The sequence below is a fragment of the Stegodyphus dumicola genome, chromosome 3 (genome assembly GCF_044657685.1).
Source record: "Stegodyphus dumicola isolate Sdum_Otavi_A_Nest chromosome 3, ASM4465768v1".
Taxonomy (NCBI): Eukaryota; Metazoa; Arthropoda; class Arachnida; order Araneae; family Eresidae; genus Stegodyphus; species Stegodyphus dumicola.
In genome coordinates, this window is record NC_140770.1 from 134,609,841 (window position 1) to 134,629,108 (window position 19,268).

Below are 19,268 nucleotides of genomic sequence, written 5' to 3' on the forward strand. Positions count from 1 at the left end.
ATACCAGTCGCTCACTTTGGTACAAAGAGCCCGATTTAAATAATATGGCATCCTACGCACAAAGGACTTTCAGAGGCTTCCATATTCATATCCTTTATTTTCATAACATAAAAAGTGAATTATAGGATTATTCGAACGCTCGTTAAAATCTTGCCTAGGGATAGGACCTTGTAGGCCTAAATAGTAATAAGATCTTATACCTGGGCTCTGTTCTCAGTGACGATATGACTAAATGCCCGTTGGGTTCAACCATAATTGCCGACGAATGCGTAACCTAAAATGCGTAAACCGCTGAGGAAGGAAACAGAAGTTAGAAAACACGAAAGAACTTTATACCTGAGAAACCAAAAGTATTTTGCACAAAATTGATTTTCTTCACACATTATTATTTAAAAAAATTCCTTTGTTGATATTAAAAATACTGCGTATGACCGTGATTATGTTCTTTTCATCTTTATTCACTGAAACGTTTGAAGACTGACAAACAGAAGAGTTTTTTATATCACCTAAGCGAAATCTCCGCCCACTCACGTACTGCGTATTAAGAGAAATACGTCTTCGTAAAATTCGTTTCAATTGGAATCTACCCATAATTGTACATGCATATTCCAACGCAAGATTTCTTTTTTCCTTTCTTTTTCTTATGTAAGCTTATTTTCGGGAATGATTCCTCCCACGACAGATGCATTCGTTTAATCCGCACCAGTGAGTTCGAAAAGTCCCTTTTTTTTATAATATCACTTTTCTGTGCAATTAGTTACACACGGTGCTCATCAAGGTCCATAGAAAAGAAGGAATAGTATATTTTTTCCCCAAGTTTTCGAAAATGCTATTTCTTTTAAACCTGATACATTGCGCAAGAAACAATTCTAAGAAAATCTACCAGCTGTTTTAGAGAAGTGTTGGAAAATTTCGTTTTGATACAAGTGTTATATTACGCAGATATATTTTTACTGTCTAGTTTTAAAGTTATCTATCAGACACCTGCTTATTTTTTTTTTTTTTTTCTCTTTCAGAGTTGAGTGATGTAATGCATTTCAATGTAACTATCACCGATGTCAATGCATTCATGCATTTCATCAGCAGATGATTCAGGATATCAAAAATTTAGCAACTCAACATATTATTACGTTTACGGGTTTGTGGATTTGGAGTGGCTGATGACACGTTCGAGCTACTCCGGACACCAAGACACTATTACTGAAGTCAAAATACTCAGAATACTCTTCACGATGCACTTTTACTTCGCGTACAGGTAGGATATTTATAGCTTTTGATCTGTCTTCCAGAGCATTCTCGAAAAAACCGATAAGAATTCGTTCTAGAATGTTCTCGCTTCGTCTATGGCATATCGCCAATTTTGTTGTCAAATGTCAGAAAATGGGTGATTTCGCGTCAAATTTGGCAACCTGACTTTCCTTGTCACTTTCTGGCAATCCTAACCTAGCTCTGAGAGGAAGCTATCCTACCGCAGCTGGACGTTTCGTAACGATATTGATGAAACGTACTTTATTTTTATTTTTGCTTGTTTCTGTTTGATAATAGTATTAAAAACTTCATCACTCTGTGATTCCTAGTGGCTTTTCTCTGCAAACATATAAATTCTGACAAATAAAAAATTTAAAAATTTTTAAAAAAATTTAAAATAACTACTTGTCCCGAACTGATTTTTATACTTTGTCGGTTGATTTTTGCATAATGACACGAGATTGTACATTTATATCTTAAACGGTTCCATTGCATAATTTCTGTAACATTTGTAATTTTGGGGGAAAATATATGCCTTTAAAAAATGGGTGGATTCCTTTTTCACGCCTAGGCAAATCTAATAAATGCATAACGCAAAATACAATAAAAATTAACACAAGGCCGAGACGTTCCAAGGAAGTTCCGTGGGGTTACAGATTTTAAGAAATCAAGAAACTTCTAACCTTCCCAGACAGTGAAAGTTAATAGTGATGTTTCTGGATGTGATCGGACAGTATCGGATGACACAAATTATGATATATGAAAGTAATACATTTTCTTGCTGTCACCGCATGATTTATTTTCGAAAATTAAATTCTAAAACGTATGGTGTTCTTAGAAGCATAAAATTAGACCAGAAATCTAAAAAGAATGACTTTTCACCGTGTGGCATAAATACCACAGAGAGAGGCAAATGGTGTGAAGAACCCTTTTATTAATCCAAATAAAGTTTAACAGACGGCACAAATTCGTACTTATAGCAGCGAACACTTCTGGCTTAAACCAAAGATAATGGATTACCTAAAATTGCTGAAGTATAGCATAACGGTTTCATAGTATAACTAGCTGGCTCTAACCGAAGTCTGCATAAGCAAATTTAATGGCAAGATTATCTCAACGCCTCAGAATTCTATTCAAGAGAATCAAAATGAGCAATATGGCCTTCAAGCAGTCAAAACACTCTCTGATTTCACCCTCCAAAATCTGATTTTAAATGCTGAATTAAATGGTAAATATCCGGTGGGCAGGAAAAGTTTATTTGTTCAGATTTGCATTTCTTATTCTTCTCTATAAAGCTAACATCAATGAAAATATGAGCAATGAGATTAGTCGATGTGTGCCACTATCCCAGGTCGCAAAACCGTGGCAGTAAGTTATGATGTGTGTAAGTCACTGGTTCGATAGATGTATTATTTTCCTTTGAAAGAGAAGTTTTTCAGCCAATTTTGTTCAGCACGTACAAAAAAAAAAAAAAAAAAAGACAAAATTGATTCCATTTTAAGGAATTTCAAAGTAGGGAATGAGATTTCATTTCCAAATTTTTTTATTCTTTTTTTAAAAAATTTGATGTGTACACCACATGACTTCCTTGTACGGAATATTAAATTATACGCATTTTTTCTTGCATTTCACTTAAACTTATGGAATTGAATTAAATCTACTTCGCCGACAGCGCATAAACCACAGTAGAATAAATGCATTCTTTAAAATTCACTCTAGTATTTGTTTACCATAGCGACACTCTGGCGCTAGATTCACTTAACAATATTATATTTCGTTCATATTATAACTCATAATGCACAAAATTTATATCATTTAAAGAACAGAATTATCTAATCGTTGCCACATGTTCTATTCAAATACTATAACAAAGCTTGAATGATCTATAAAAGAAATTAAGCAAACAAAACAAAAAAGAAACAGTTTTTCCCAGACAATTGAGTATTTCTCATTCAATTAATTCAGTTCTCACTTCGCGAGAAGGCAAAAAAAGTCAAAATATCTGTATTAAAAATTACGAAGTAAATCTTAAACACTTATTTCCTCGAAAAAATTCTAGAAAGGATTAAGCATGATTTAATTGGCAATAATAAATGAAAGCGTTATCTTTGTTGTTACGAAGCTAAGTTTTTCTAGATTGGCAACAAATCCACTAGTCTGCTGTTTCAAATGTAAACAATAAATAGCCGCCAAAAAAAAAAAAAAATGGCCTTAGCGGCACTTAAGCAACTTTAAAATTGTTGATAATTCTAAAAATATTGCATACAGATTTACTAAAGGCATAAAAACCTTAACCGGAAGATAAAAACAACATAATTAAATCATTTTTAAAGCAAAAAATGTACAATTTACAAACATATAATAGTAAAGAACTTGAGATCACTCAGCCGGCTAACAGAGTAGATATATATATAAATATATTAATATACGTTTGGTGCGGCCGATGGCAACAAAATACGAAGTGCACATCTACATGTTATAGCAGTCCTATATACAAAATTTCAACGTTCTGAGGCTACTCGTTTTTGAGTTAAGTTTTTGAGTAATGCGAGATACGTTCGTACAGACGCCACGAAAAATTCTCTTCAGAATTAATTTTAAAGCAGTTTTATAATTTTTTTGGAGGAAACGAGTCTTTTATTCTGTCCTTACGTACAGATATCACGCACAAAGATCGTTAAATTGCATTCGATAGCGGTCAAATTGGATATTTTCGTTGAAATATGCTGCCTGAATCTTTTCGCGATTACAATACTTCCTTTTTACTTCGTACAAGGAAGTAAAAAGCAGATGTCCAAGGAGGAAGAAAATGCGAGTAAGGAGTTAACTTTCGATTACTGTCAGTTCAGTTGGCAAAGCGATGGATGTAGATAATAAATATGACCATTCAATAGGTCAATAGACCGAAAAAAAGGCTTTAAAAAATTCTTGAGTCCCTTTTGTTCCGCGTGCATCTGAAGTGAAGAAAAAATTGACGCTGTCATAAAGAAGATAACTGCAATAAAGCAAGCCAATGGCGAACAATGTATTATACCTTTGTAATGCCGTCGATAGCAAACAAGCTCAGATGGCAGAGGTGTAACTGTAAATAAATCTTCCCAGATAATACAATTTTTCGCAAATTTGTTACTTTCGACAAACTTGTGTTACTAAAATCTAGGTGTATGCGATTTTATGAAATTTCTGCTACTCCTTCATCTTCTTGTGCTGCTTTCTGCTCTTTAATGTTTTTTTATTCTATTAGAAAATGCGCAAAAATTAAAAGACTGTATCGTGGAAAATTAATTTATAATATAAAAAGAATAATTTATTTTAGGGTTATATAAAAACTGGCGACTGAGAACTCTCGATCGTAAGACATAAGCACATTTGCACTCAATTTCCACTGTTTTCACGTTTTTAATTGATTGCTGCATTTAATATTTTGGTGATCCGTGAGTAACTTTACAAAGTGTTAGTATAGTTGCTATGTTAACTAATTAAACTAAATTAAAATGTGAACTGGAAATAGGGTCAGTTTGAATGCCTAGCAGGCATCAGACCGCATCCATCTAGTATATGAAACACATTCAGCTTGGCATCCTTTCCATATAGTATATGCCAAATTTGCAATTGTTTTTTTTTTTTTAATTAGATTACGGCAAAGCACTCGAGGGCCATCTGCCTTAAGGGAGGGATGTTTCGTGGAGGACTATCTAAGGGAAACTGGCTCGTATACATGTTACACATGGGGAAAACCACGAAAACGCCCATGCAGCCAGCCCGTTCGCGGGATTTAAACCTCGGACCGAACTACCAGTGTTCAGCGACGTTACCGCTCGGCCGCCGGTAACGTCGGGCATCATGAATGGAAGACATCTTCTTATATGCGCAAAACTAGATAAAGAGTCTCAGAAACGTGATGAGATAAGTAAACTATATTGGAATGACAGAGCTTTTTAATGAGCTCCTTGTAAAGACTACATCTCTTATGTTCCTTTCCCTGTTGTTTAAATTTTTAACTTTTTACTTTTGTTCCTGTGTTCATTCATTCTGATTCTTACTTTATAAATGTTTGTTCTTTTTTATTAATTAGCACTGCGCTTGTGTGATACTTGAGCTGTTGTATATGTTTGGATTGATCTTTCCTATTTAGCCATATGTAACAACAACAAAATGTGAATTGTGAACAAAACAACGTGAAAGAATTCAGAGCTACCTTACAAAATGCTTAACTTAAATTACTCATGTTTGAGAATTGGCTGAAAAGAAGTAAAAAACAAGGTGAAAGCTTCTTCTGAGTTATGTAAATATGAAGTAAAGGGCACATAAAACTTGCAATGAAGCACAGTAATTCTTTAAAGCAGTAGGAAAATTCACAACAAATTTGTTTCGCAGCAGCATAAACATGCATTTGAAAAAAATCAATACATTGGTGTGCAAAATTTAAGAACGAGATAGTTTTTCGAATGTAACGTCGTGCAGAAGTCTCTCACATCGATTATATTGCACTCGTTTTTATTGCTTAAACATATTTTAAAATCAAATGGTTTTATTGGTATTTTCGCGAAGTGCTTGGTTCAAAGCAAATAATTATAATTTTTTTAAAAAAAGATATTCTAAATTACTGTTGTGAATTTGGTGTCTCTCCTACAAGTTCACCTGAGCCAAGTACCTTTTCTTTGCCTCACCCTTGTTCCGGCTGTAATGAAAAGCGTTAACAATTAACGCAGGCCAATAAAGAATGCGTAAAGAAAACAAACTAGTAACTCTTGCAACAAATTCCATTGTAAGGAACGAAGGCTCTGTTTCAAATCATTTCATTTTTTTACTTTGAAAGCAAGTTACAAAGAAGAAGCAAAATGCGAGTTATGAAGAATGCTTGCGTCACCATCGATAGCTCAGATGGTAAGGCAGTGGACTATAGATAGTAAACATCGATATCCATAGGTTTCTGCTTCGTATCCTGCTCGCTGGAGGACTGTTTTTTTCATTTTGCAAGAAAGGATCGGAAATGAAATAAAAGTTGATTCTTTGAAAAAGACTTTCAATCTCACGAACTTGATTTTCTTTTTCAAGTTCTTTCTCTCTCCGTTCTAAAAAGAAGCTGCAAGGAAAGAATGAAACTACTTCGCATCGCTGTCGATAGCTCAGGTGGCAGAGCGGTTGACTGTAGATAATAAACATGGGGATCCATAGGTCGCTGGTTCGAATCCGGCTCGACGGAGGAATTTTTTTTTTTTTTTTTCATTTTGTAAGAAAACATCGGAAATGAAATGAAAGTTTATCCTTCGGCAAAGAATTTTTATGTCGCGAACGAGATTTTCTTTTTCAAATTCTTCCTCCCTTCATTCTAAAAAGAAGCTGCAAAAGAAGGAAAGAAACGCAAGTAACGAAACAGCTTTGCATCGCCGTCAGTAGCTTCTACTTGTAGAGTGTTGGGGTGTAGAGAGTAAATGTGGGCACCCATAGGTCGCTAGTTCGGCCCCAGGTCGACGGCGAAAAATGGTTTTATTTTGCAGTAAAATATTGTTGATATAGTAATATTTGATAGTAAATAAAGTTGATTCTTTGTCAAAAATGTAGGAAACAAGATTTCTTTTCTAAATTCTTTCTTTTTGCATTTAAAAAACAAGCTGCAAAGAAGGAAGGCAATATGAGGAACGAGCCAGCTTTGCATTGCCGTCTATAGCTCTGATGATGGACTATTGGACCGTATAAAATAAGTACGGACATCTTCAATTAGTGGCTTGATTGCAACTCGAAGGTTGAGGTTTTTCATTTTGCTATGAAGTTCGTTGTTCTGTTTCACGTGCATCCGAAAGAAATAGAAAGTTGATATTAGAATAAAGAATTTCACTACAGTTAAAGAGAATTTTTTTTCATGCTTCATTTTGAAAGCAACGTGCAAAGTGGAAATGCAAGGAAAGGTTGCTCTACGTGTATCCGCCTATAATTTAATTAGCAGAGGTGTGGATTGTACGTAATAAATCTAAGGTATTCAAAATAATGTTTACAGCCTTTAACGTTAACAGCACAAATAATATTAAAAACATGTATTAAATTTTGATACCTCAGTTCATAAACCTTTATGTTTTCGAAATAACTGCGTTTATTACGATATCCTAATCTTCAACGCTTGTAGAAGCCATTGTTCCTGTTGCAGTTCCCTTGCCGTTACATTAACCTTTCTTCAAATATCACATAGTCCTTTTCCATGAACATGTTACTTAATCTCCTTTAACTCGTATTAACTGAGTATTAACTCGTTTAACTGAGTTGGAAAAGCAAATTCTATCTGCCATTATCTTTGCACCTGGTTCCTGTTCTCAGTTTTCGGAAAACAGTTTCAAATTTATTTATGTTGCTGGAAACGTTCTCATCTGTATCACTTGGTATACATCTGTGTCAATTGGTAGCTGTCGCTTGGTGGCCTGTGCTGTGATAAAACTGAAATCAAAATAATTATGCATATTTAATTTAGAAATTGAAGCTTCAAATATAAAATATCTACTTAGATTATATTTAATAGTTTTGAAACTCTGAATGTACAACAACAACGCTTGTTTTAACTCGAGTTCAATAGGCTAAACTCTCTGTTTTTTGCTACAGAAATCCTTGAATAATGTATGTCTTGTATGTATATAGCTTTGTTCTGCATGCATCTAGAAATGAAGAGCAACTTGATTCTAAACTTGCTAAAGAAATTCCAACAGATGGCAAAAGATTTGCTTTCCAAATTCTGTTAATTTTTTACTATAAAAGCAATGTGCTATCTATCGCCATCCCTTGATGATTAACTGGCTGAGCAGTGTCTAGTAAAGAAGTAATTCAACTTCGGACAGGCCAGTGAGATCATCGTGAGTATTTGCATCATTTAAAAAAAATTTTGTACTTGGAACTGCATGTTTAAGACCACCGGTTGCAAAAACAAACGATGTATATTTTAAATATATATAATGACTTTTGTAGAAACAATGTATATTTTAAACCAGGATTATGCCTCCTCCTCTGGAGAAAATTGGGATAAAAGACATTGAAAACACGCTACTGATTTTATTACTAACCCTTAATTAATTTCTTTAAAAAAAAAAAGAAAGGAAGGACCAAGGAGTGTGAGCACTGTGAGTAATTAACATTCTTCAATTTTAAGACTCATTTTTTTCAATATAATCTGAGAAAAATGTACTTTCAAAATTATTATTCGCTACACAGAAGGGAGGAATGCTTTCGTGAAGAAATTACTAAGCGGAACTGGTTCGTATTTAAACAGGTTACGCATGGGGAAAACCACGAAAACGTCCATGCAGCCAGCCCGTTTGCTAGATTCCAAGCTTAGACCAAACTACCAGTGTTCAGCGACTTTACCCATCAGCCACTGGTGGGCGAAAAAGTTGCTTGAAATAGACATTTTACAATTTACAGATCTTAAGATTCCATAATGGCAGTAAAATGTGGACACTCTTAACACTATCTAAAAAAATCTGATTTGGAGAACACATGACATCCTTGTAAGGACTATTAAATTAAATACCCTTTTTGTTGCATTTCATTTAAACTTCTTACCCAGAATTTCGTTTGAGATATGTTTCTCATTCAGTTAATTCCTTTCTCACTTCGAAGCAAGGCAAAAATATATAAAAACTCAAAACATCTTCATTAAAATTTGAAAAATATAAAAAAGCATAAAACACTAAATACAACTCAAATATTTTTTTTTACAATTAAAATTGGAGTTTCTCTGCAGAAATAATCAATTCGGCCAGCGGGCAAGAAGGAAGATTGTTCGATGCACAAAACTTTAAGTTAATTTTATTTTTGGTCCTACTCGACAAAAAGACTCTAAAGGTGCAAAAAGTGACTTAATTCATTATTCTGTTCAGTTTCAAATGTAAAAAAAATATGGCTACTCTATTAGGGTTAGTCGCACTTAAATAACCTTTAAATTGTTGATAATTCTACAACTATTGCATGGAGATTAACTAAGGTATAAAACCCTTAACCGCAACATAAGAAAAACAAAATTCAATCACGTTTACAGCAAAAAATTCGCCATATACCAACATATAAGAACAAAAAAAAAAAAAAAAAAAAAAAAAAAATGACATAAACGAGCCAAGTAACAAAGTGTATATATATACTTCTGATGCGGCCGAGTTGAGTCTAAAAGGGAGGTGTACAACTACATGTTATAGCAGTCCTATATACAAAATTTGAACGTTCGGAGGCTACTCGTTTTTGAGTTATGCGAAATACGTACCTACGCATGTACGCACATATGCACAGACGTCACGAAAAAATCTGTTTTGAATCCATTTTATAATCCGTTTTGGGAAAAAGAGTCCTTTATTCTGTCCTTACGTACAAGCGTCAAAGAAAAGCATCATTAAATTGCATTCGATAGCGGTCAAAATGGATATTTTTGTTGAAAAATGATACACGAAGTTTTTTGCGACATTACAATACTTACTTTACTTCGTGCAAGGAAGTAATAAGCAGAAACGAATATAGTGAACAATGGCCATTTTCATTTAAGAAAGATATCAATTTAAATAGCTCAGCACTTCATTTTTTACTTCTTTGCAGGAAGTAAACGAAATGTTATAATCGCGAAAAATTTCGATATGATATTTCGACGGAAATATCCATTCTGACCTTTCTTGAATCGATTTAGAGGATTTTTTTGCGTAATGTTCGTACATAGTGACAGAATAAAGGACTCTTTTTTTTCCAAAATGGATTGTAATTTAAAATGGATTCAAAAGGGATTTTTTTTTTCGTGACGTCTGAACATACGTTAAGTTTATACAGTTACGTACGTATATACAAGCGAGTAGCCTCAGAATGTTTAAATTTTGTATTTGGGATTGCTATAATATGCAGTCGTGCACCTTCCTTTTTGGTTGCAAACGGTGGCACCAAAAGTATATATATATAATCCGTTTCGGGAAAAAGAGTCCTTTATTCTGTCCTTACGTACAAGCGTAATATATATATAGTATACAATATATATATACATAAAACTAGAATTTATCTTTTATTATATATATTATATATATATATATTACTATAATTAATCTTAGGAGATAATATAATCAATTTTATTTAGTAAATAAATTATTATTAACTTACTTTCCAGCAATTGCGCAAGTAGTACAATAACTTAATTTCGCACTAAATAAATTTAAGATTATATATATATATATATTAAGTTTAATATCTTCAAATAGCAGCCGCCTTGTATATACATCATGGAGCACCTTTATAAAAGTTCAACACCGGCTCTCTAAAGCAGACCAGTTTCTAACTATAAAAAATGTAATTAAGAAGTACCAAGCCTAACGACGCCGCAGTTGGTTTACATTTGAAACTCTTAATAGATTAGTGACTGAAATCAGTTGGTGAATCAACTTCAGTGTCTTTCTGCGCAGTGGGACCAAAAGTTAACTTTCAGTTTTGTGCATCGAAAAATATGTTTTCTTGCCCGTTGGCCGAATTGTGTGTAAAGGTACTCTAATTTTAACTATTAAAAATTTTTAACAGTTTTTAACTGTATTTGCTGTTTTATGTTTTTCTCTATTTTACAATTTTTATTGAAAATGCTTTGAGTTTTTATATATTTTTGCCTTGCTTGAAGTGAGAACAGAATTGGTTGAACGAGAAATATATTTCGAATGAAATTCGAGAAAATGAGTTTAAATGAATTGCAGCAAAAAATGTGTATAATTTAATAGGTCGTACCATGAAATCGGGTGGACTTCAGATAATTTTTAATAATGTATTAAATGTGTTTTAAAAATACATATTACTACATCCAGATGACAATTTTATGTATCAAATTATTACAATTTACTTATAGCTAATAAAAACTGTTTCGTAACAATTATTAAATTCAAGGACGTTTCCCAATTTATTGCAGATTTTATCCCGAATACCAAATGAATAATATTGATAAATTTTGTCCCCCCCCCCCGATTTTTGCTCCGAAAGGGTCGGAAAGGGAAACATAAACTCGAAATGGGATTTTATTTGTATTCACTATAAACGGCGTATCACTTTTCAAATTTTTGCCACGAAATATTATCGCCCTGTATTATTAAATTAAGTGATTAAGAAATTAAGTGATGAAGAGTCTGCATGTATATATATATATTCCTCGCAAAATGAATAAATGATCAAATTTCCTCCTCCCGAATCTATGTACCTCGAAGCCCAAATTCTGAATTTCGAATTTGTTTTATTATTTATTTCATATGATGTGAAACTGTAATGAAGTTTTGATTAACAAACTCAATGACTTTGAAAGCGACCATTGGCAACACTGTCCAAAATAAAACATAAACTGCAGGGCGTCACATTGTTGTCATTCGGAAAAATTCCTTCAATTTTTAATTTACAAACTCGGCTGTGTGAAAGCAATGTGTTGCCTCAGACGAAAATAAAATACTTTTACCTTCCAGGCGCCAGCATGTTGCTATTCAGTAAAGCATAAGGTACTTTCAAATTTAATCTGGGAAGTTATTGAAACATAAACTAAGTGATAAACCCAGTTTTTAAGAATAATTGTTTTCTACTTTTTAATGTGATTCACTTAAATAAACATGTATTAAAACCACTAGATGTCTAATTAGAGATGTTCAATACTTTTATGAACTTACAGTAGCTAGGTTCATTAAAATCATTGTACACCTTTTATTTTTAGAACCGGAAGTTCTAAAAATATGCTCATTTTAAAATTATTTTGCGATATTGCTGTTGAACTGAATTTTATGTTTTAACTGCGAAGAACATAATATTTCATAAATAAAGGCAACACACAAAACTTTTAAAAAATGCTCCTTTGGGCGTAATGTAAAATCTGAAAGCTTCCAACTTTTTTTTCATTATTTACTTTTTTTTATTTCTGTTGTTATTTCTGGATGTTAGATTATTTTTACATTAAACAGTTTTTACGGAATTTTCTTTAAAAATGCATTGCAAAACAATCCTTTTTCCAAATCCGAAGAACTTTGAATTATCTTCCGAATTTTTATTTTTTTTTAGTTTTCTAGAATGCAAAATAAATTTCCGTCACAAGGTTACATAAAGTCATTCTCCAGTGTGTATCAAGGACGACAAACATTCGTTGTAGAAAGATCCTTTCTTAAAAATGTGCTGTTTAATAAAGAAAATTTATGTAGATACTATTATAACGTAAAATACTCCATATGCAGTAAAATTCATCGTAACCTGCACCCAATTAACTGGCAATATTTACGAGTAAATAACTGTACTTTTGAAAATCTAGATTTATATCTGAAATTCAGTGCTATGAGACAAAAAGTATGTAATGGACTAACATATGGAAAATGGGTAATGGGCTAACATATGCGTTATGGTCCTGCCGCCGAAGCCTTTTCTGACTAAAGAATCGAGAAATTATCCAGAATATAAAGATTCCTTTTTATGTTCCCTTGCATAAACTTTGAAAGCAGTGACTACAATTTTCAGAAGTAATTCACGCTGACGAACGCCCTATTTACTTTGTCTTTTTGGAAAGATGCAAAAAATCATTAAATCACTGTTGATATAAATTGTGTCCTATGATCATGTTTATACATGACCAACCGAGTTATTGGTTTTAAAACTCGTCTGGTACCCGTGCCAGACATCTTGGAACTACACAGAGAAGTTTAGTGAAGAAGAGGTGCAGGGTTGGATGGATGCAGACAGTTTTATTATCGTCGCCCTCTCTCAAGATAACTATGAAATAAAAGGACGTGTACTTGGAAAGTAGGAAAATAATGAGAAGGGGGCAAGATGACTGTGAAGACGACACACAGAGTAAGAAAGTTACGCGGAAAAAAGCTGACGAAGAATTACAGACTTTCATAATATTTAGACATAATCATCTATCGCAGTACACGCTATTGAGACTTCTTCATATACGCAGAGAATTTTTAATCTCTGTGTATACGAAGAATCTTTGCACGCGGCCGCCCGCGTGCAAAGATTTAATGTGCCGCCTTGCTAGAGAATTTTTCATGTTTTGACTAATACTGTACGTTGGTGTTATAGACTCATCTACTTGTATAAGAGTAAAAAATAAAACATTAATAAAAATGCAAATAAAATTCGAAGTGCAAAACTTTACTTTTTTGGCCAGCTAATAGGTTACCATAGTGACAAAATACTTTAACAAACAAACAAAAATATTACCTTGTAGAGACATTAGGTTCTTTCGAAGCAGGAGAGATGAAAAATGAGTAATGCCCTCGCCAGGACTCGAACCACGGACCTCTCGAATACGCGTCGAGCGTAATGACCACTACACCACGAAGGCATGCTAAGGAGGCGTGAGAAAAACCTTATATACTCCGCCTTTCGAAGGGTGACTGGGGATTAAGGGAGCCAATCGCCAAATCCTGCTGGTGGAGAAGCGTCATCCACCATCTTTTTTAGTTCGGGAGCCACTTGTAGGTTCGTTCCATGTTTTTCCACATAAACTAAATTAGATCCTACAATGAACCTGGCGAATTTTCTCACAGACGTGAATAAATACCAGCACAGAAGAAAGGTGAAAGTATCCCTTTATTAAATCCAAAATAGTTAACAGAAAGGCACGATCTTTGTGCGTTACAATGGCACCGTCAAACTTGCGGTAAAACTAAAAACGTAGAATATAATACAAATCAAAATCTAAAATAAGTAGTGCTGGTTAGCACATATGTTACGCCTAACAGATTGACTCAGAAAAAACTAACAGGCATGATGAGAATCCGAAATGGCCAAGAGGCTTACTAGCGTAACAGCGAAACAACAACGAAAAGTGCGCTGGCGAGCAAAAGCATTCTCTGAATAAACTCAGAGATTCATCTGTTTAAATACGCACTTCACTTATCTTTAAATTTACATCCTGGCGAGAAAATGTGAGCGGAAGTTGAGGAGTTCAGGAAAGGCATCAAACTTAAAATAAATTACTTATGCAAAATAAGGGAAACCCTACAACTTTGGAAATAAAAATAGACATTTTATAACTAGAAATGCAAAATAACACTATTTACTTAAATCTACGTAATCTAATAAAAAAAGTACTAAAGCATAAATCTCGCAATAAGAAAAGTATATAAATCAGTTCTTCTACAAAGACTACCCAATACTTAACTATAAAAAAACTTTTCTGGCTTTCTGAGAGCCAAATTTGTCAATAATTTCGGTGAAATCATTTTTTTCCAGAAATTTTGGATTCAGTAGAGATGATGGCCAAATCTGAAAGCCATTCGTAGATATTATTTCTCAAGTAATTTTTAATTAAACTTCTTTCACCTGAAGCCACAGAAACAGGTAAGGTTAAAAAAATTCTTATTGCTAGAGCAAAATTTGGAGAACAGGAAATGAGATCATTTTCGATCATAATTTCTAATATTAAGTGGCTGTTTTTTACCTGGAAAAAATCTTTGAATGAAGTTATTTCATTAATATGTTATATACCGTCTATGTCTTTCAAAATACTTCCTTCCTATTGTACTCTGCGAAAAAAAAGGGGGGGGGGGAGGAAAGAAAAGGACAGTTCTATACCTCCCGTTCTACTGGGCCGATTAACGAAATTCAACTGTCGTTTTTTATGTCTCGAAAGAGCCACTTAAGATATGTATTAGATTTATATATAGCATTGTTCTAATGTGGGTAATTCTGAAAAAAAAATCGGACATTTTCTGAAATAACATACCAGTTTTTTCCATATTTCAATTCTACGACTTAAATTACGCCAAACTGTCAATTTTTTTTTTCAAATCGCACAAGTAGTATTTAAAAAATTACCTCTCAAAATTTTAGCTGCTCCATGTTAATTGAATTTGGCATATATTTAATAATATCTCTTTTTTTATTAAACTTATTTGATTCTTCCTTTCCCATTTCGAAATTTAGGTTCATTCTGAATAACATTCGCCCATTTTTTATGATTTATTTTCAAAATTTATATTTTTAAATATTTTTTGAAAAACATTTTGAATTATAATCTATAAAACTTTTACCCTCATCTTAAAGTAGATGTATTTCTAAGCATACTTGCAAAAATTTACAGTTTTTTATTCAAAATTTCCGAAGATATATGAGAATTTATATATTGGCGCGTTTTGCAATTTGGCATATTTGTTGAAAGCGATAATAACATGAAATGTGCACTTGGCACATTTGATGGCACTTAGTTAAAATTATTTGAAAATTATTTGCACTTGGTTAAAATTATTTGAAAGTAGGAACACTGTTAATTTTTTTCCGTTCATGTAAAAAGGTAGGAACAATGGGGCTTTTTTTTCCGCTCCTGCTCAATGGAAGGGAAAGGAAAATAGTTTGCTATATATTAAGAAGTTGGCCAAGTAAATTATTCTAGGAGCAAACTGAAAAAAAATCGCCAAGATAAATTTTTGAATTTCTCCCTAAATTTCGAACCAAATTTTACAAAATTTAATATTTAGGCATTATTTGAGTCGTAGAATCGAAATATGGAAAACAATTGGCATGTCCTTTCAGAAAAAATCCGATTTTTTGTCAAAAAACCTATATTAGAACAATGCTAAATATAAATCTAATCTATATCCTAAGACGCACTTTCGAGACATGAAAAATGCCATTCGAATTTTGTCAATTGGCCAAGTTGAACGGAAGATAAAGAATTGTTCCATTTTTTTTCCGCAGTGTACCTTTAACCCAGTGCTTAAATTGCGCCGGAGGCCACCAGAGTCTGCTTTTTGATTTTTAAGATAAATTACAATTTTAGCCGGAGCGTACCGGAGACCTAAATAAGATGAGCTCCGGTACTTCGTTTTATAAAACTGAACCACAATTTAAAGGGAAAATAATTTAGAATTCCTAGCGTTTTAGTTTAACCCTTTCCGGCACGCTACCTTTTAAAGTCGGAGTTTTGATTAAAAAAAAAAAAAAAAAAAAAAAAAAAAAAAGGTAGGCAGTCTAATTAGGCCTAGAGGAATACACAAGTAAAATTTTGTGAGGATAGCACTTATCGTTTTATTTCTGTGGTTGTGCCCAAAGTGGCACACTGATTGAATAGAGCTTCGAAAAGAGGGCTGAAACGAGCATTGTTTTCAATGAACTGACCGATGAGATGTGGAGAAACAAAGAATACACCCTCAGTTGTCCTAGATTATCCGTGGGCCCGGTCTGGGCACACCTAGGCTTCGCCGTTTGATTTTAGGCAAGATTTCAAGGTAAATATTTAAAACGAATATAGAATAAGGAGATTAGCATACAGCCAAAAAAATATAGAAATTTCTTTTCAAACAGTTCCTTTTATAGCCTAAAAAAATCTGGAAGATTTCTTTGAAAAATGAGAGTTTGAAAAACTAAACATGGGTAAAATATATGGACTGGTTTGTGTTGAGCTGCCATCTACAATAAATAAAGAAGTTTAGAGTAACCTATAGTAACCTATAAATCCTTTTTCATTAAATTTTTCTGTGTGTACAGAAGAAAATTTTTAGGTGTGTCGAGACCGGACACACTGTGAAGCAAAGGGCTAAAAATAAGCAGACTTGAAATACTTTATTTCCCTAGAAATACGAACTCATGAGAATATGAGACGTTCAAGTAAAGTCCCCTCACATGCGGAAACCTTTCTCCTTAAGAAAAGCAATAAATTTGGGGGAATTTATTTAGGAACGAGTAAATTTCTCGCCATGCTATCGTATCTAGTGCATTGTTATCGATGCTTACAGTTAGTTATCCTCGCAGGAAGGAAATTTTGTGCTCTTAAATGTGCGTTAAGTGACAGCGAGTACAATAAGAGGGAAATACTGAGATAAACTGCTCAAGCACGTCCTATACATCGTCTTCCCACAGTATCCACTAATGGGGAGGAGGAGATAGCGTAACCAGCAACTTTACATTCATCCTTAGGAGTCAAATTCAGGACTCATTTTACCCCTGACACACATCTGCCATCTGCTTGATGGCTATAATTATATCAGCACAGAGCCGCGGTAAAAGAGAACGTTCTCTCTCACCAAGATTTCCCTCATTTTTTGTTTCCACCCACTCATACCCACATTCTGTTTTGCCCTGGAATTTTCATCAGCTATACTTTAAGTATATTTAATTTTTGTGATGATAAAAGAACTCCCCCCTATGATCAGAGCTTAAATTGGACCGGAGCCCACCGGATATCGGCTCCGGTGCTTCTTAGTTTTTGTTTTAAATTATAATTCCAGCCGGAACGCACAGGAGCCCTGAACAAGAAGGTTACGGCACTTCTTTTATGTAAATGAATAAAAATTTCAGTAGAAATTTTATCTCGAAAATTTTATTTTAACAATAAAATTATATTAAAAACCGCGTTTTAAATTTCAGTTTATCTCTTTACATTTTATTTAATTTAAATTATTTAATTACTTCAATCTTTAATTATTTCAATAAATATAATAATTAATTATTTAATAATTATCAATTAAATTATAATTAGTTAATTATATAATAATTATTGATTAAATAACAATTTATAAACATTAATTAAATAGCTATTAATTAATTTGATAATAATTAACTATTTAATTTAAAAATTATTAATGAGTTTAATAGTCATTTTATTTATTTCTTTACTCTTGTTCCTCTTTGCTGACGGTCTTCCATAGGACTCCTGCACTTCTAATCTTAGAAATTAAGCCCTTTTTTTAACTTAATATCTAACTCCATGTAGGCCTTCATTAGATCATCATTAGAAATATTGTGAAACCCATCGATATGGGGACGCAGAAAAGTAATTATACAAATTGTGGAAACATTAGGTTGTTTCGAAGCACGAGGCATGAAAAATGAGCAATGCCCTAGCCGGGAATCCAGCCATGGACCTCTCAAATACGCGCCGAGCGTGCTGACCAGTACACCACGAAGGCATGCTAAGAAGGCGGTAGAAATACCTAATAACCTCTTGTACCATATTAAAACAAAACAAAACAAAACAAAAAAAAAAACCCAGATTTTTTACCACTGTAGCTTGTAGCTTCATTAATGACGAGATTTAATGTAGGAGCTTCACATGGCACGTATAATGTTCTAGGATTAATTTTGAGAATCTGTTTCTGAAGCTCTTATTTTTTCTATCTTACCATCTGTCTTACTATCAGTAGTGTTCACACATCTGATTACAAATGTTACTTGTTCTGTGTGACTAATATTTAGTGTAGCGAGAATTATAATGTAGTATTTGACTCTTTTGACAATGCGTGTTATCTCATTAGAAATAGATTCGGCTAAAATATTAATTATTTCATTTTGAAAATGCTGCGCTAAGTAGTGTGGAATATGTTTTTTGTTATCTTCTTTGCATTTATTGATATTATTAAGGCGTTCTGAAATAACTGGATCGAATCTGGCCAACATCTCCACTACCTTTAAAAAATTACCATTATCTCTATGATACAACTTCGTACTAGTTCCTCTGAATGACAAATTTTGACTGGCTGAAAACTGTACTAAATTTGGTACACTTATTCTCGAACATATAGGCTATCTAAAAAGGATACTTTACATTTATATACAGTTCGATATTTTGCCTATTATACAGTATATAGTGAGTTTTTTATCAATGCACCTAGGTGTTTATGCAGTAAAAACTTTATTTCTTGTTAATGACTTATACAGGGTGTACCGTAAATGTTGCGACAAACTTCTAGAGGAGATAGGGCACTTCATAAGGATTAAGAATTGCATAAGGAACCAATGGCCAGAAATGTCAGGGGTAAGCGGTAGCGGAGGTAGAAGATGGAAAAAGAAACAAGAGTGATTAATTTGAAATGATTAATTTGAAACATTTTATTGGACATGAATACAAATTGTGTACGACAGCTTGAATGTTACAACAGATGCTCAAGCTTGCACATCAGACGCCAAACATGCCTGACACAGACGAACCATTTATTGCCGGACATGTTGAAACACACCGAGAGTTTCTTTGATTGTAGCAGCTGCGCAGGTGAGTCTTGCCACGAGATCTATTTCAGACACAACAGGATCGTGATACACGACAGTTTTGATGGCTTCCCACA

General features: G+C 33.4%; 1 long non-coding RNA gene across 3 annotated transcripts in view; it reads right to left on the reverse strand.

Annotated features, from left to right (window-relative positions):
• Positions 1 to 19,268, reverse strand: part of LOC118203648 (uncharacterized) — a 266,369-nt gene that overhangs the window by 30,864 nt on the left and 216,237 nt on the right. Inside the window, exon 1 of one of the 3 annotated variants that reach the window (XR_015040021.1) lies at positions 10,360 to 10,381. The exons of the other annotated variants lie outside the window; for them this stretch is intronic. This is a non-coding gene — a long non-coding RNA (uncharacterized LOC118203648). Of the gene's footprint in view, positions 1 to 10,359; positions 10,382 to 19,268 lie in introns of those variants that run through there. 3 annotated transcript variants of the gene reach the window in all.